Source organism: Capricornis sumatraensis, chromosome 1 (genome assembly GCF_032405125.1).
Source record: "Capricornis sumatraensis isolate serow.1 chromosome 1, serow.2, whole genome shotgun sequence".
Classification (NCBI taxonomy): domain Eukaryota; kingdom Metazoa; phylum Chordata; class Mammalia; order Artiodactyla; family Bovidae; genus Capricornis; species Capricornis sumatraensis.
Genome location: NC_091069.1, coordinates 97787432 through 97798542, shown reverse-complemented (window position 1 = coordinate 97798542; position 11111 = coordinate 97787432). Strand labels below are relative to the sequence as shown.

General features: G+C 40.8%; 1 pseudogene; it reads left to right on the top strand.

The window, feature by feature from the left end:
* The first annotated feature begins 6853 nt into the window (after nt 1-6853).
* Nucleotides 6854-7401, top strand: LOC138075485 (zinc finger Y-chromosomal protein-like; annotated as a pseudogene).
* Nucleotides 7402-11111: the final 3710 nt, after the last annotated feature.

Genomic DNA, 11111 nt, shown 5'->3' with positions numbered 1-11111 from the left:
AGTGGGGTGCCATTGCCTTCTCCAATATACGCACTACTGTGCATAAAATTGATGACTAATGAGAACCTGCTGTAGAACACAGGGAACTCTACTCAATGCTCTGTGGTGACCTGAATGGGAAGGAAATCCTAAAAAGAGGAGATACATGTTTTTGTACAGCTGATTAACTCTGCTGTACAGTGGAGACTAACACAACATTGCAAAGCAACTATACTCGAATAAAAATTTAAAAAAATTATAATAATGTTCAGTCATTCTTAAGAAATGGGTAGCTCCACCTGCTGTCTCTTGGATACGTGTTCTTGGCACCCAAATATCAAGCTGTAAGTCACCCAAGAAGCCCAAACCCCCACTTCCAGACCTTATGGAAGCTCTTTAAAAAGATCCTCCAGGTACCACTCTAATTACCTCACTGATTCCACATGGAACAGAGATGAGAGGTCCCTGTAAATTCCCATAAGGTACAAGCCCCTGAACAAAATAAATGACAGTTGTTTCAAGACAGTGGCTTCTAGGGGGTTTGGTTATGCAGTGAGAGTCACTAGCAGAGCTGAGGACTACATGGCATATAGTATTTTTTTTAGTAGGTCAGAAATGAAGGAAAGGAGTTAAATAATGCTATGGTTTGGAGGATGGCAGGATGCAGGTGAAAATTTGTAAGGATTTCAAAACCTTGAGCAAGAATGGTGAGGAAGATCCAGAAGAGGGAGCCTATAGGAGAGGGTTACTATTATTCTGCCAATAAAAGGAAGGTGGTACGTTTATCCAGGGAAAGGAAGACTAGGGAGAAATTGTTCTCAGAAAGAAAGAGATAAGAATACATAACTGACAATCAAAAAAAAGAAAGAAAGAAAGAAAGAAAGAAACCGTAGTAGGCAACCTACCATTGCAAGTGCGTTTTAGTTGAAATTCTGTGATTCATTTCAAGCAGTCGTAAGGAGAGGGGAACTTCTCGTTGAGATCACAAGGGTGACATTCTATTTCTTTCTCTCCACATTCCAAACCCTAGCATCTCACTGGGGAGGAAGGAATAATGGAATACACAGATGAGTATGGCGTAGAATAAGCAAGGGTAGAATGATGAAGAATGTCTGCAGGCTAATATTGATGCATGAGAATAATCTTAAGAAAATAAAGCCCATCTATGGGGAAACCCAAGACAGGAAATTTATGGAGAAATAAAATCATTTGCAGTACCTAAACCAATTCATGACTTTGACACTCAAGGAGGATTCTTCGCAAGCCAGAGATGCAAAGGCCTTCAGAAGATCCAGACTGTACACACAGAGTGAGAAACCCTAAAAAGTGCTAATTGAAGGCGACCATCAATTCTTAGCAAGTCAGAAGATTTAGGGAGAGTTTAGCATTTGTAAAAGAGAGGGTGACAAAATGACCTGCAGGTCAGATCCGGCCCATGGCAGGTTTTTATACTGTGCGTGAACTAAGGACATTTTTACAGTTTAAAATGCTGGAAAAAATTTAAAAAGTGAATAATAGTTCATGACATCTGAAAATTACATGAAATTCACATTTCAGTGTCAATAAATAAAGACTTAATGGTACACAACCACACCCTCGCATTTGTCTTCATCTCATCTTTCACTGTAACAACAGAGTTGAGTAGTTACAGCAGAGACTCTAGAGCGAGCCTGCAAAGCCTAAAATATTGCTTACATTCCTGGCCCTTTGTGGAAGAATTTGGCAGTCCCTGAACCACAAGTTTCTTTATTTTTATTTTATTCTTGCTTTAAAATAGATTGACTTTCTTCTATCTGTTTCCATGGAGTCAAATTTGATTGATGTGGAGTTGTGTTAAAAACTGAGTTTCTTTCTTTCTTTTTTAGAAAAAGATATGGTAACTTTGGGTTGGTTATTGATTTCTTTGTTTCTGAAAACACTTGGAAGAGACCCAGACTCTTAGCTTGTGTCTACCACTGAGCTAGTCTCTCCCCCACAGTTGCACAGACTGCAAGCATATGCTGTCAGTGGAAACATTTTTTTTTTTTATCCATTTCATGAGTATAGATTGAGCATTGTCCTAGGCGTTGGGAGTGTGGCAGGAAAAAGGACAGCCAAAGTCCCTATTCTCACAGAAGGTACTTTCTTGCAGTGGGAGACAAATCATAAAAATGTAAACAGATGAGCCAGAGAAGCAGAGATCCTGATAAGCTATATGTAAGAAATTAACAGGAACAATTGGGATGGGATGGGATGGGGAGCTTGTGAAGACAGGAAAGGACTCTTCGAGGAAATAATCTTTGAGCTAAACTGAAAGGATGAAAAAAAATGCAAACGGGTTGGAAAACAGTGGGTCTACAGGCCATTTGGCCCCTGCTGGCCACAAGGATGTGGTGGTGTCTGAGGAAGTGACTCATTGAGCAAGGGAGGATGGGAAGAAGGAAAAAGAGGTGGGGAGAAAGGGGGTGAATCAGGACTGGACCTTGGTTTAATGACTTTATTATTTTATTCTAACCCACAGTGGGAAGCAGCTCATAGGTTTTTAAATAGGTCTGGAAGAGGGAGGCATGATTACATTTGCTATCAATTCTGGTGGTCTAAATCAGTCCTGAAGGAAATCAACCCTGAATATTCTTTGGAAGGACTGATACGGAAGTTCCAATACTTTGGCCACCTGATGCAAAGAGCCATCTCATTGGAAAAGGCCCTGATGCTGGGAAAGAAAGAGGGCAGGAAGAGAAGCAGCGACAGAGGATGAGATGGTTGGACCGGCATCACTGGCATCACCGACTCAATGGATATGAGATTGAGCAAACTCTGGGAGAGAGTGAAGGACAGGGAAGCCTGGTATGCTGCAGTCCATGGGGTCATGACGAGTCAGAAACAACTAAGCAGCTGAACAGCAACAATCAATCAAATCTGGTACATTGATTGCACATTGGGAATGGAATCAGAACCCCTGGGGGCCACTGCAGAAGCGGCCAAGTGGACAAGAAGCGACAGGAGAAATGGGAAAACAAGCATTATGATTTGGAGGTAAAGTTGGATGTCTTGGACATAAGATATAAAGTGATAAAAAAAAAAATGGAGTTAAGTGAGGAGGAATCAATGCTTTGAAAATGAGTCCAAGCTTGTTCATTCTGAGTCAATAGACCAAGGTCAAAGTCCAGTCTGGAGTGGGTAAGTTCAGTTCTGGACATGCTTAGAAGTACTAGGGCCAGAGACGAAAGTGTAATTTCTGAGGCAGTCCAATGCAGAGGGAACTGGAACTGCCGGCATGAAAAGAGCCGGTGGCAGGACAAGAAAATAAAACTCATCCTCTAACACTTGAGATAAAAAAGTGAAAGCAAGTAGCTCTGAGTTTCAGAAGAGCCCCAGATAAGAAAAGCGACTCTCAAATACTGGGGGTTTGCTTTGTTTTACAAAAGAAAAACACAGTCAGTAGCATAGGTGTAGTCTTTTGAGTTGGTGATCATTGGTGGACACCAGCTAGTGCTCAATTACATTAAGTGCAAACTGAGAAACATTTTAAATATTAATGTGTTTACTCTACTTATGGACTTCCCTCAGTGGTAAAGAACCTGCCTGTCAATCCAGGAGATGTGGGTTTGATCCCTGGGTCGGGAAGATTCCCTGGAGGAGGAAATGGAAACCCACTCCAGTATTCTTGCCTGGAAAGTCCCATGGACAGAAGAGTCTGGTGGGCTATAGCCCATGGGGTCACAAAGAATCAGACATGAATGAAGCAGCTGAGCACACAATATACATATAGTTATGACCGATTCACATCATTGTATGGCACACGCCAACACGACACTGTAAAGCAATTATCCTACAATGAAAAAGAAAATACTTTTACTGACAACCAAGTTCAATTTCCAAGTAAGAGGTTTTGAGGACTGCAAGGCAGTCTGGCACATGGAAACCCCATCACTGTCAAAGTCCCAAGGTCATGCCCTGACCAACAGAAAGTAACACCTGTCCCTGGATGGCTTTTAGGTAAGTTTTGCAACTTCTCTGAAGCTTGGGAGGAGTTGAGATTTGAAAATAAAGCCATTTTCTATATAACCTTGATTTGGGAGTTCTTTAAATCCTGCTACATATATTATTTTATAAATTTGAAAATGTTAAAGTAAAACCATGGGTTTTACTTTCATAGAAAGGGCTGCTGCTGCTAAGTCATTTCAGTCGTGTTCGACTCTGTGTGACCCCATAGACGGCAGCCCACCAGGCTACCCGTCCCTGGGATTCTCCAGGCAAGAACACTGGAGTGGGTTGCCATTTCCTTCTCCAATGCATGAAAGGGAAGTCGCTCAGTCGTGTCTGACTCTTCATGACCCCATGAACTGCAGCATAAAAAGGGCATACATTTTAAAAGTTTCTGAAACCCTAATCTTATACAAATTCCTCTTTGGACAGGCAAGAAAAGTGAGCAGAGTGGTTAGGTAACTTGCCTAATATGAATAGAGCTAGGGGCATAACCAGTACCCAAATCCAAGTTCTTTCCTTAATAAAGGCTCATAATAATGAACAGGGAAAGAAACTTCCACCTAGAGGGAGCTTCTGGGGACTCAGATAGTGAAGATCCACCACCATAAGAAGGATCTGACTCAGGTTTAAGAGCCAAGACTAAGAAAAAGCATCTCAAGTATATTTCACAATGCATGTACCTTCAATGGAGAAGAAAATGAGTAATAAGAATAAAATATTTAAATTATTATTTTATACATTTTTTCTAAATTTCTTAAAATATCTCTCTAGGTCTCCAAATTTCACTCCTTCCCCATGATTTCATGTTCTTTACACTTTGTGTCACCAAGAGTCGGACACGACTGAGCGATTTCACTTCACTTATACTTTGTGTGTGTATGCTAAGTGGCTTCAGTCATGTCCAATTCTTTGCAACCCCATGCACTGTAGCCCACCAAGTTCCTCTGTCCAAGGGATTCTCCAGGCAAGAATACTGGAGTGGGTTGCCATGCCCCCTTTCAGGGGATCTTCCTGACCCAGGGATTGAACCTGCATCTCTATGTCTCTGGCAATGGCAAGGAGGTCCTTTACCACTAGCATCACCTGGGAAGGCCTCTCTACACTTCACCTGTATAGTTAAAGGTTTGACAAATGTACAAAGTCTTCAGCTTCTTCAGTACGATTTGTTTGAAAGTTCTAGATGAAAAACTCATGTCAATCTTCATTTTACCTACATCTTGTTTCCACCCATTGTCATTGCAGTATGACAAGCAAAACTCTTTTATTGCAACAGCGTTTTGTGTGGTTTTTTTTTTTTTTTGGTATAGCAATATCCTTAATGTTTTGTTTGCAGTAAAAAGGCTTAAAATGCTATTTTTCTTCTCTTCACTTAGAAGCAATCAGTCTCCCTCTCACTGAGCTCTTACTCAGACAACTAATATCCAGAATTATACCATATCAGCTGTGTGGGGCGGGGGGAAACACATGCATTGTTTCTTTTCTGGTAAGCAAAGTAGTGTTTGCCAGTTAAATCCCCAGGTAGCTAGCTTTCAAACAGTCAGATATAAAATTAGCAAATGAAACATCTGTTCCTCACTATTATTTTATAATCACATTAATCGGCAGATGTCTTTAGGTAACAGAGGAAAGCATATCAGCCATTACATGTGTTTCTATAGGGTCATGCTTTTGGCCACTGGGTATCATGTGCCCAAAGGTCATCGCAGCAGGAGACAGTTACCCTGGACTCAGAGAGCAGCCAGATTTCTCCCCATGCAAACCTCCTGACAAGGGAGCTAGCCGCCCACCTACAACAGGAACGAGGATGCCCTGTTATACCCCAATGTGGACAACCTTACCCTCACCGCTGCCAGGTTTGGTTTTTCAATTATCATGTAGTTTGCAGAAAAGCGCTGTGCCAATTCAATTACTGCCTGATTAATGGAGTGTTGCGGGTTTATTTCAGGGGTCTAGCTATCTATTCATTAGCATATTGGGGCCTCTACTCCGCTGTTTTGTCCTGATATGCTTTGAAAACTCCCCAGTGCAATTAAAATACTCTAATATGCTTTAAATAGTTATTTGAGAAAACACATCCAGACTTTTTTTGTATTCCTTGGGGATTTTGTTAAGCACATCCAGATTTATTAGAAGGCGTCTACAATTCCTTTATAAACACATTGTTCATTCCTCATCTAGGTTTTGGAATCTTCCCTCACCAGATGAGCAGCCCTGGGCTGGGCAGTAGAGCTCCTGTTTCCCGCATCTGGAGGAGGAGACAGCATCACAAAAGACTGAGTCTGAGAATTTCATCCAGTGATTTGCTTTCATGGGATCTTCTCCAGTTTGCTTTGAGTCATAGACTTGACTAGCGACCGAATCTAACATGGAATCTCTGCAGGCGTCTCTATGGGGTTCTGTCCATATTCAGTAAAAAAGGAGCCATGATTAGATTGAGTTGTGAAGAATATCGAATTTCCATGGCCTTTTCTCTTTCTGGAGAATGATATTAAGAGTGAATGACCCTTAGTGGGCAAAGAAAGATCCTCCTCTTAGTAGCCACTGGGTTTGCCATTTTATGTGTGGCCACCTTTACATATAGATGGGCTAAAAAAAATATGTAGACTCTGATGCTAGTCTTTGCAAATGCCACCTGTAAATTCAAGATGGTGGAGGGGCAGAATAGACTCATTTGCTAGCAGAAGAAGACATGCAAAAGAAGTTTAGGAGGCCGCCATCACCGGCCACCCACACACCCATCAGGAGTTGGGATTGGTGAGAGTCAATGGCCATGGGTGAAGATGGGCTTGAATTAAACCCACAAGAGCCAAGCTCGCTTTTTCTGATGCCACAGTTTTTCCGAACACTTCTCATATATTCCCATTTGAGCATCACAACAGTCCCGTGAGGAGCTAATGCTGCACACATGGATAGTGATGCAGTTGTGGAAGTACAAGAGACGTTTTGTTTCACATGTTGTGGATTCAGACCTAACTGTGTCTAACTTTGTTCCCAGTGACCCAGGCTCAGTTTGTAATCCAAGATGCTATCCAGAATGTTGTTACAGAGCATGTTCAGTGCTCAGATATTATGGAAGAAGCACACATATCTGAGAAGGTCATCATTCCTGAGAAAGTGCTGGACTCACGTGGAACCGAAGAAGTGTCTCTAGCAGAGTGCACAGTCCCAGATGCTGTTTCAGCTTCTGATGTTACTTAAGCCTCAGTGTCTATGCCAGAACATGTCTTGACGAGTGAATCTGTGCTGGTGTCTGACGTTGAACACATTGAATAAGTGTGTAGGAGTACACTATAGTGTAGGGAAATCAGAAATCATTGCTGATTCTCTGACTGCCGATAGTATCTGAAGAAGTATTGGTAGCAGATTGTGCCTCTGATAAAGCCACTGATGCCAATGGTGAACCAGAAAGATGATGGTGAAAGCAACTGTGAGGGCTACCTTGATTTCCTGTAAGTCTTGAGGTACAGTGATTGTCAAAGTGTTTTCAAAGGCTGTCTTTCCCAAATTATATCAGGGGTGCAATTTTCTTGACTTCTGTGAAATGAAATTACATAGAACTTCCTTTTTTGTTGTTTCACTTTGGAGCCTGTGAGATGACTCAAAATATTTAAAAGTGGAACGGTACAGGGTCATTTCTCTATGAGGACACAATAGAAAGATGAGATTTCTGCAATCTAAAGAGAGAAGGATGGAAAGCAATAGAACTAAAATTTTGAAATCATGAAGGATGTGATCAGGCTGTTAGCAGACTTTGTTAGAATTAGGAACTCTCTTAAACTTAAAAGGAGTTCAGCTTGGAGAAAAACGTGTAACCAAATTTCATGGTCTTATACATGGACATTCTCTACTACTGATGTAATACTTAAGCATTGAATACTTTACTTATATGCTATGTAAGATGGTCTTTATAACAGATAGCATACACAAGAGTTCTAGCATAGTATTTAAGGGACTTCCCTGATGGCTCAGCAGTAACAAGTCTGCTGGCAGTACAGGAAACCTAGGTTCCATACCTAGGTTGGGAAGAATCCCTGGAGAAGGGAATGACAACCTCCTCCAGTATGATTGCCTGGGAAATCCCATGGACAGCGGATCCTGGTGGGCTACAGTCTATGGGGTCACAAAGAGTCAGACACAACTGAGAGACTAACACTTTCAACTGCATAGTATTTTAACAGATGATTCCAAAACATAATTTAAAGGACTCATTCTAGGTTATTGAAGAAAAGTAAGGTGTTCTGGAACACACCTCTAATGTCTGGGAGGACAGCTGTGTCTTCTTACGATCGATGTCTTGGTACCACTTCCAGATATAAAATACTCTGTTGGATAGACCACAGCTCTGACCCAGCATGGAAGTTCTTAGGTCTTTAGGAACTAAACATCAAACAAATAAAGACTCACAGACTCTTTGCTTATATAAACTCACAAGACTATTTGCTTTGCTTAAATACCTGTTATGACACAGGAATTTAATATAGCCTATTGAAGTCCATCAGCATATTAGGAAATACCTTTTAAAAGTTCTTAAGATCTTGGAACTGAGAGAATTCTTTGTGTAAAGAAGAGGAAAGCCTCTTCATTCAACACATGTTTATTGTGCCCCTACTTTGTGTGAGAGAGTTCTGTAGATAATGCAAATATGGGTATCTTCTAAACTAAAAAATACAACAAACCAAAATAAAAAAACAAACAAACCAGAAGGTTGGAAGATTCGACTGTAATAGGAGTAGTGGCTGCATGTAGTCGAAATACAAGTTAAGAGTGTGACGTAGCTTTGGTGTTAAGAAACACGGACAGTGCCATGATACTGTAAGTCTGAACAATACTTTAAGTATGCTAATACTTCACTTAACATATAGTAAGAAATATATGTATATAATATATATAAATATATTATATATAATATTAAATATGACTAATACTATAAGAGTCCAGGTTTGTTGTTAACAGATGAGATAACCAGGAGTTAGAAAGAGCAGGAAAGGACAGAAGGCAGTTAGGCAGTCACTTTATTTTTTTTTTTTTTTTATTTTTTTTTTTATTAAATTTTAAAATCTTTAATTCTTACATGTGTTCCCAAACATGAAACCCCCTCCCACCTCCCTCCCCATAACATCTCTGTGGGTGATCCCCATGCACCAGCCCCAATCATGCTGTATCCTGCGTCAGACATAGACTGGCGATTCAATTCTTACATGATAGTATACATGATAGAATGCCATTCTCCCAAATCATCCCGCCCTCTCCCTCTCTCTCTGAGTCCAAAAGTCCGTTATACACAGCTGTGTCTTTTTTCCTGTCTTGCATACAGGGTCGTCATTGCCATCTTTCTAAATTCCATATATATGTGTTAGTATACTGTATTGGTGTTTTTCTTTCTGGCTTACTTCACTCAGTATAATCGGCTCCAGTTTCATCCATCTCATCAGAACTGATTCAAATGAATTCTTTTTAACGGCTGAGTAATACTCCATCGTGTATATGTACCAAAGCTTCCTTATCCATTCATCTGCTGATGGACATCTAGGTTGTTTCCATGTCCTGGCTATTATAAACAGTGCTGCGATGAACATTGGGGTACATGTGTCTCTTTCAATTCTGGTTTCCTCGGTGTGTATACCCAGCAGTGGGATTGCTGGGTCATAAGGTAGTTCTATTTGCAATTTTTTAAGGAATCTCCACACTGTTCTCCATAGTGGCTGTACTAGTTTGCATTCCCACCAACAGTGTAGGAGGGTTCCCTTTTCTCCACTTTAAATTTCACAATGATGTGATAAATAAAACCATGCTAATGCCAGGTGACAGATTTTCGGCTTAAGAGAAGTCGTATTAAGACATGACCTGAGCGGGAAAGAAATCCAAAGGGAGAGGATGTGTATATGTCTGGCAGATTCATTTTTCTGGACGGTAGAAACTAGCACAACATTGAAAAGCAACTGTATTCTAGTAAAAGTTAATTTTAAAAAGGAATATTTCCAGGAGACGAGTAGGTAAAATGGCCATCTCCCTCCTAAAAAAACAATACCCCTCCTGAGCATTTATGCATTCACTTCTGCATTCATTTATTGAATTACTGTCAGTGGGTCCATATGATATACCCCGTTTTGGACAGAACCTTTTTCTTCTACCTGTTCTTCCATTATTCCTGGATGAAAGGACAGGTAGGGGGAAAAAAGGAATAATCTTTATTTTCTGAATTTTAAGGGCCTATTACATGTATTAAAGAAATCCCTCCTTCTCCAAAACGCCTACCCATTTCAAAAAGAGGAATAAAGACTTCAGAAACCATCTACTTTTCCTGTTGAAAACTTCAGGGTATGAATAAGCTAAGTTTAGAATCATTTGTGTTTGTAAAGTGCTACCTTGATGTAAAAAAAAAAAAATTAAAAATTAAAAAATGGAAATGTTTATGCCTTCCCACCGCCAAAAAAAGAAAGCAGTAGGGAAGCGAAGTGGGTGAAATGTCTATTTCACAGAGCAGGAAGTAAAGTATAAGCTCAGCATGTTGAGTAATGTCAGTCTCTGCTCGGTGTTAGATCTGTCGGTTCTTCCTGGTTCAGACCCATCACTAGCCTCCCGGCTTGCAAGGTGAGTGACTTAGTCTGATCGAGTCCACAGGGAATGATGCCGTGAAGCATTTGCTGCCGGGCAGTGAAGTGTAAGCAGGTCCAAAAGCGCAGCATGGTGAGTGTCGACGGATGCAGAGGCACTAAATCATCCATGCTGTAGGCTCCAGGGCAGTGGAGCCCACGTGCCTTCACACTCCCAGGAGACCACGGCAGCAGCAGAGTTCAGGCCACAGGAAAACGGAGCCTTTGGGTACCAGCGCATAACTTAGCAACATGGGGGTGATAAGTCAAAGTTTGTGTTTACAGCTCTGGACAATTGCTCATTTATTTCCCCCTCCATGCTCTGATATACTGTGTATGTGTTTGCATAGCTGTAACTGAACTCCTTAGAATCACCAAATATCATGATGGATTTTCAAATTCAATGTGCAACCCCCCAAAGCATTTCAGCCATATATTTCCCAATCTGAACTTGTAACATTGTGTTCCGTAAGGAAAATTTACTCCACATGCTTCACAGCTAACTGTGAATAAACATACGTCCGACATTCCACAAAATAGACGTTTTTCTCACTTCCAAAATTTAAAACA